The sequence below is a fragment of the Mus pahari genome, chromosome 18, assembly GCF_900095145.1.
Source record: "Mus pahari chromosome 18, PAHARI_EIJ_v1.1, whole genome shotgun sequence".
Lineage (NCBI taxonomy): Eukaryota > Metazoa > Chordata > Mammalia > Rodentia > Muridae > Mus > Mus pahari.
In genome coordinates, this window is record NC_034607.1 from 53960250 (window position 1) to 53967689 (window position 7440).

At 43.5% G+C, this 7440-nt stretch overlaps 1 pseudogene; it reads right to left on the bottom strand.

Annotated features, from left to right (window-relative positions):
- Positions 1-4740: 4740 nt before the first annotated feature.
- LOC115062554 lies at positions 4741-4839 on the bottom strand (annotated as a pseudogene).
- Positions 4840-7440: the final 2601 nt, after the last annotated feature.

Genomic DNA, 7440 nt, shown 5'->3' on the forward strand with positions numbered 1-7440 from the left:
TGGCATGCTGCACTTGAGGTCTCCCCAGGCTTTGGAAGTTGTACAGTTGTATCAGTGTATGTCTCAGCCTCTGACACAGCCACTCAACCCAGGGTCGGGGAAGTCAATATTATTGACTTGGGGAGAAGAAGGGACTAAATGTCTCTCACTGTTGTCACATGACCTCTCCAGTATGTAGCTTGAATATCACATCACCATGCATGTGTCTTGACTCTTACAATGTCATAGATTTCCATACTGATTTGACTCATGAATCTGAAATAGAGGAAACAACAGACCCTTCCTTTTGCAGATCTTCAAAGTTTTCTATTAATAAATATTAACACGGTTTTGACTTTTGGGTAAGAATTAATGAATTCTGGAGAGCTACTCTGTCAATGTCAGGAATATATTCACATGGTGCACTTTAATTCACTCAGGCCACACATGTGGGTTTACAACCCCACAGACCTCTTGCAATAGTGCCCTGCAGACCTTTGTCAGAAGGCGTGGCAGTGGCGCTGAAGGGAAGGTGTCTGTTACATCACCTCCCACAGCCCTCTTCAGTGTGGAAACAGACTCCGGGGCCACTCTGTTCAGAATCAGTCCCCAGGGGTAACCTACATCACTACTACTTTTTAAATTTACTATAATAATCATGGTAATGGCACAGCTCCATAAAGAGTCACATAGATTAGTGTTCCAGAAGAGAATGTTCACAGTCAAACCCAAGTCTAGGAGGAATAAATCATCAATTAACAGTGTTTGGAAAACTGCAGTGTGGACATAGCTTTTTTTTAAAAACAACAACAACAACAAAACCAGAAACAAATTCTATATCTTTTGTTTGTTTTGATTTGTTTTTTTTCTAGACAGGGTTTCTCTGTGCTAGGGTTTCTCTGCAGCCTTGGCTGTCTTGTAACTCATTCTGTAGACCAGGCTGGCCTTGAACTCACAGATATCTGACTGCTTCTGCCTCCCAAGTGCTGAGATTAAAGGAATGCTCCACCACTGCCTGGTACAAATTTTATATCTTTTTTTTTTAAAGATTTATTTATTTATTTTATGTGAGTACACTGTAGCTGTCTTCAGAAGAGGACATCAGATCTCATGACAAATGGTTATGAGCCACCATGAGGTGGCTGGGAATTGAACTCAGGACCTCTGGAGGAACAGCCAGCACTCTTAACCACTAAGTCATCTCTCCAGCCCCCAAATCTTAAACTGAAATAACTTTTTGAGTCTTGTGCCTTGGGCTACTTGACTACCCTGACACCTGATACCGGGACACTTTCTGCATATGCTGGATTTATTTTTAAAATCTGCAAAGGTACTAGAAAGATCTATGGGATTTTTCATGTTAAGTGAAAATGAAACAGAAAACCCAGAAATCATTAAATAAGTTATTAATGAACTAATTTATGTAAAGATACCCTGCAAAAGCCATAAAACAGAAAATCAAAAGTCAAACTAGAGAAATATTAGCAACTCACAAGGCAGCACAAAGAACAATTTCCCCTAATATAGAGAGACTATCTAATGCCAATAAAGACTTTGAAAATAATTAGTAGAGGGGCTGGAGAGATGGCTCAGTAATTAACAGAATTTACTGTTTTTGCAGAACGCTCAGGTTTGATTCCCAGGATTCACATAGTGAGTGATTCACAACTATCCATAAGTACAGCTCCAGGAGATCTGATATCCTCTTCTACACTCTGTGGGTACCAAGCACACACGTGGTACATATACATAGATGCAGGAAAGCATTCATATACATAAAATAAAAATAAATCTGAAAAAGTTCAATAGAAAAATGGTACTATGAAGTTGAATAGACTTCACAAAAAATTGAAATATATTAAAATATGCCAGAATTGGTGGTAAGTGCACATGGCTATAATCCTTGTGTCCTGGAGGCTGACGTGGGGAAGACAGGTCAGGGTCATCCTTAGTTACAAAGCAAGTTCAAGCCCAGTCCATGCTCCATGAAACCCTGAGTGTGCCAAAAGGAGGAGGAGGAGGAGGAGGAGGAGGAGGAGGAGGAAGCCACAGCAGCAGCTGTGGTAAAGACAACATCAACTGATGTTTGTTTATTATTTATGTATATGTGCACATAGATGTGCCATGACACCTGTGTGGAGGTCAGAAGACAACTTGCAGGAATTTATTCTAGATTTCCAGCAGAGGAAGACTAGCTGCTACCAACAGTACTAGCAAGCCAGTAAGCCGAGCTCCTCCGTGGCCTCTGCTTCAGTTCCTGCCTCCAGGTTCCTAGCCCGAGTTTCTGCCCTGACTTTTTTTCATGATGGACCATAGTCTTTAAAATGTAATCTCCCTCCACCCCCCCCCCACAAATTCCTTTCATCATAGTGCTTTGTCACAGCATCAGAAAAGCAAATGAGGACCCACCCTTACCTGCGGAGCCATCTCACTGACCCCAAGAAATGTAAAGTTAAACAGCAATGGGCAATTATCCTTAGCCAATAACACATTGTCAATTCACGTTTCTGAGCTGTGGGAGAGTGAAACCCGTCAGAAATTCTGGAAAGACAACCAAGCAATATTTATAAAACTTGTTTAGCATTTAGCACATCAATTCCAAGAATTTATTCGGATATAGCCACTCTGGGAGGAACGGCTTGTCCGCAGTTCCTTGTCATTGTCTTGCCTACTGTTAGGGGGTTTTAGGAGCAGCAAGCGGCTTGCTTCCAAGCAAAGTGCTGAACGAAACTTTATATACCGGCGTGGCACAATAATCTCAAAGTGACGTTTGGGAAACGAGTATGGAGTATGCTACTGAGTGAATAAAAAGGGGAAATATGCACGCAGTTTTTGCTTAACATGTCTAAAACATACCTTGGGGAAGACACATGTCAGAGCCACAAACCACATTTGCATCCCTGCATCCCACAGATGCTCTACAGCCATGTTCTCAGGGTACCTGGGCAGGGCTGAAGCTGTTGTTTATTAGAACATGCAGCCCCTCCTACAACAAGGCCACACTTACTAATAGTGCCATTCCCTATGGGCCTATTGGGGAGGGGAGGATTTTCATTCAAACCACAACAATTTGTGAACACAGCTGACTCAAGACCACAAAAGAAGTTGCCTCGTGATGCGACTGGTTTAGTTTCAAGTGGTAAACCCCAGCGAATGCTTGGATAGTGCTAGGGTTGGCAAGTTTGAGCTCTGTGTTAGGTATCAGGAGTATAGGGAGGGGGCTGGAGAGATGGCTCAGTGGTTAAGAGCACTGACTGCTCTTCTAGAAGTCCTGAGTTCAAATCCCAGCAACCACATGGTGGCTCACAACCATCTTTAATGAGATTTGGTGCCCTCTTCTGGTGTGTCTGAAGACAGCTACAGTGTACTTATATATAATAAATAAATCTTTTAAAAAAGAGGAGTAGAGGGAGGCAAGATCAGTCAGTAGCTGAGGTTAGCGTAAATCTATGTTGAGGTGAGGTCTGCCTAACCCACCCTTTGCCTGAGTAGCTCTACTCGGGTAATGTGAGCCAATGAAGGGACAGTAGATGCGCAGTCCTATGTGCACACTATGTGCTGGAGCTGAGCAATGGTTCTGAGACCCCCATCTTCTAGAAATCTCTACCACGATAGCAAATCTTGCTACACAGGTCCTCTTTGATTCCAATTCAGCATCTCTGGTTCTAGGAAGCTGTCCTGCAGGACCCCTCCACCCATCCCCTGCCACCCATCCCCTGCAGCCCAGAGCAGTGGGCAGCTTTGGATGTGCTGGGAGCAGAGCATTCCAAGCATCGTTGTGGAGTCATCAGGTGAGCAGTCTTGGTAATACTGGAATCCCAGGAGTAAGGTGATCTAGTCCAGCCCAAACTCCCATCTGGGAGGTGTTTAATTTCCAGAAGGAACCTGATCAGGCCGTGGGCCTGGAGAAACCACTCAGAAGAGAGGAGTTTTCTCTAAGGGTGACTCGTGTGTCTTGCTCATGACATTCTAACATATTCATAAAAAAAACAACAAAAAAAAAAAAACAAAAAAAAAAAACACAAAAAAAACCCAAAAAACAAAGTAGAAAGTTATTTTAAAAAGAGGAACAAAGGTCACTTGCCCTTTAGGGACTTTAAGACCCACTCTGAAAGTCTTTAATCTTCCTGTTTTCTATGTGCTGACAACTCTGTCCCACTGCTTCTGTTTCTCTATTTCCCACATGTCAGCAAGGCGTAAATGACCGCAGAGAAGGCACTTCCTGCTTCAGATAAAATTCTACTTTATGGAAAATAGAATTAAGAATTCTTATTTTAAAAAGAGATGCTGGGGTGTGGCTCTCTGGTAGAATCTCTGCCTGGCATGTGTGAAGTCCTGGGTTCAATACCTCTTCCTGCCTCCCCTCCTACCCCCAACCCCCGCCCCCAACCCAGTTTCTGAGAGGGAAAAAGAATTCAGAATTTCTTAAATTCCTCAAAACTCATTCAGTATTGAAATATTGATGTTTTTCTAGCAAAATATCTTACCTCATTTTGCTACTGCCTTTTATATTTTTTGATAGTGAAATTTATTACTTTAGTTGATTTCTCAATGTACTGTTGAATATGATGCCTGTTTTTGTTTGTTTTGTTTTGTTTTTTTGAGACAGGGTTTCTCTGTGTAGCCCTGGCTGTCCTGGAACTCACTCTGTAGACCAGGCTGGCCTCGAACTCCGAGATCCACCTGTCTCTGCCTCCTGAGTGCTGGGATAATGCCAATTTTTTAATGGCAAAAATTTGGTTCCACAGACATTTTATAAAGGAAAAATGGATACGCTTTACAGATTTACATGTTATCCTTGTGCAGGAGCGTCCATCTCTGTATTGCTCCATTTTTAATATATGTTCTGACAAAGTGAGCGTCTGACAGCCACCCGAAAAGCTAAAACTAAGGTCTTCCAGGTAAATTTCATTATTCTATCACTTTCCTCAAACACCTTAAAGAATGTGTCCTACATGGTAAGATGGAGTTCTTCACCCTAACACTCACAACCTAAAGCCTTTCCTTGTCCCTCCCTCCCTCCCTCCCTCCCTCCCTCCTTTCCTTTCCTTTCCTTGTGATCTGAGGATCAAAGCTATATCACTGAGCTACAGCTCAGCCCCTGCTCTTATTTCCTGCCTGTGCTCTCAGTAGAAGCTGGATCCATTTGCTCAAATCCATCTATAAAATGTCTCACATGCTCTTGGTGCTTGATCATCTCTCTGTCCCTTCCACTTGCCCAGTGTTTACAGTTGCTTAACTGTGTAGCTTTGGTCTTATCTCCTTCATAATGGAAGCCCAAAGAGTCAGTGAGCGCTCTCTCTCTCTCTTTCTCTCTCTCTCTCTCTCTCTCTCTCTCTCACACACACACACACACACACACACACCTCCTGTCTCATCTGCCATTTGCCTTGCTGTCTCATGACATGCCTTATATGTTCATTTCCATGACACTATTTATGACGATGCCTGAATTAAGGCCCAGGATCGTATCTATATCCTCCTTAGCATGCCATGGACAAACAGTCACTACTAATTCTCACAGACTAACAATTAAAAGACCCTATCCTGTGATCTCTCCTGCTTTTTTTTTTTTTTTTTTTTTTCATTTCTGTTCTGAAAGAAAGATCTCTCCGTGTAGTGTTATGTGTGGCTTCAGGGTTTCAGTATCAGAAAGGCCATCAGGAAGCCCTTGGCCTGCTGAGAAGGCTCTCTGTGGGGCTTGCCCTTGCTTTGGTTGAAGCCGTGCTGTCCTATGTGCCCTGGCTCACGGTGAACCAACAGAAGGAGCCTTCTCTTTTTTATTCCTCTGCCTAAAACAGACAGGCTTTCCTAGCCACCAAGGGAAGCCAAACGAGAAACAAACACAAAGAAAAAAATTAAAACAGACCCTCTTATAAATTTGGATCCTTAATGTGAGCTCAGACCCAAGGTTTTCAAACCATCTTGTTCCACAAGATGCTTGTAATGTCTGCCGTCAGTTCCCAAGTAAACGCAGCAGCACAGGGTTTAGGCTAAATGATGGGGCTTCTTCCCTCTCCCCAACTCTCTCAAGCTGAAGAGCGGCATTTCACAGCCCGCGACTTGATCACTGACCATATGTCCCCCAGTCACTCTTTCCCTAACGTGCTCATCTGTAAAATGAAGATAATCATGAAGTCGATGTGTGAATTGAAGGACATGACCCAGGTTAAACCGAGAGCACACGGAAGGCTTCCCGTGGATGCCAGCCACAGGACGCCAGCCACCACAGCATTTCACAAGCAAGGGGTGGAGGGGGGATCTGGGGCAGGCAGGACAGGGGGCCTCAATTTCAGCTTCAGCCACCCGTTTTTCACTTCCTAGCAGGTTCTGTCTCCTACGTATGGCTTCTCCTTTCATTCAAAGACATATTCTCCCAGGCACTATGGCTACTTTTAGGAGCTCAGTCTGAAATCAACTAAACAAAATGATGATGTTTTAATACAGTAAAGAACAAAAACACAACAATGACATCTTAATGCATTTCTTACCCTCAGCATAGCAAGAGTTGGTACCCACAGCATCGTCCACACTGTCCTTCTCACAACCCTGAGAAAACTTATTTTCCTCTTTGGGACTCAAGTTCTTTATTTTTAGGGTGGATGCATTCCCAGGTCATCTGTAATATTCTTTCCAATCCTGAGAGTTCTGTTACCCAAGTGGAGAGAGATTTGGGCTGAGTGTAGAACTCCAAGTGAGGGCTATGTTGTAGGGTTCTCTTGGCCTCTTGGTTAAGAGGGGGCCTCAGAGGAAGTAGAACAAGGCAACCATGGGATTCTGATTTATGGGCAGTGGTGGATGTGGTGACGGGGCATGCGGGGGGGGGGGGGAGGTGAAGCACAAACAGGAGAGATTTGAGAATTATTTTTGTCGGGTCCACAGATTCAGTTAAATCTCCCAGGGATTAAATATTTTAGGCATAACCTTGATTCCTACTGTTTCATAATATTTTCTGAAAATTCAAAATGAATAACTTTCGGAGGAAAGAAATCTTTATCTCGAGTTGACCATTCTTATGATCTCATGTCAATGTCCTTTCCCTTGTTAAACACCAGAGTTGTTATTTTGTTGTAAAGTTGGAAGAGGAAGTCTCCCTATTAGGTGGTGTACCTAGGGTGGCTGAAACTGGAATCCAGACACCTGCCCATCTCAGACTTGGTCTGGCCCCCCTCAGCTCCTTACTTAGCATGGCTTGTGAAGTGCTGCGGCTAGTGTCCCCTGAAAGTGTCCCCATATGCTATGGCTTTGCCCAGGCTGTCTCAGATCTGCCCACTGCCCACTTCTTCCTCACTTTCCCTGTCTCACCACTTACCTATCAGCTCATCTTCCTATCCGGGTCTCAGACATACAGAATATTTTGTCAGATCTTCAACAACTGTCATTTGTCACAGGCCTGAACGGTAGAAATCTGTTTGTTTGTGGTGATAGGGATCATGTAGAATTGTGACAAAATAAAATAAA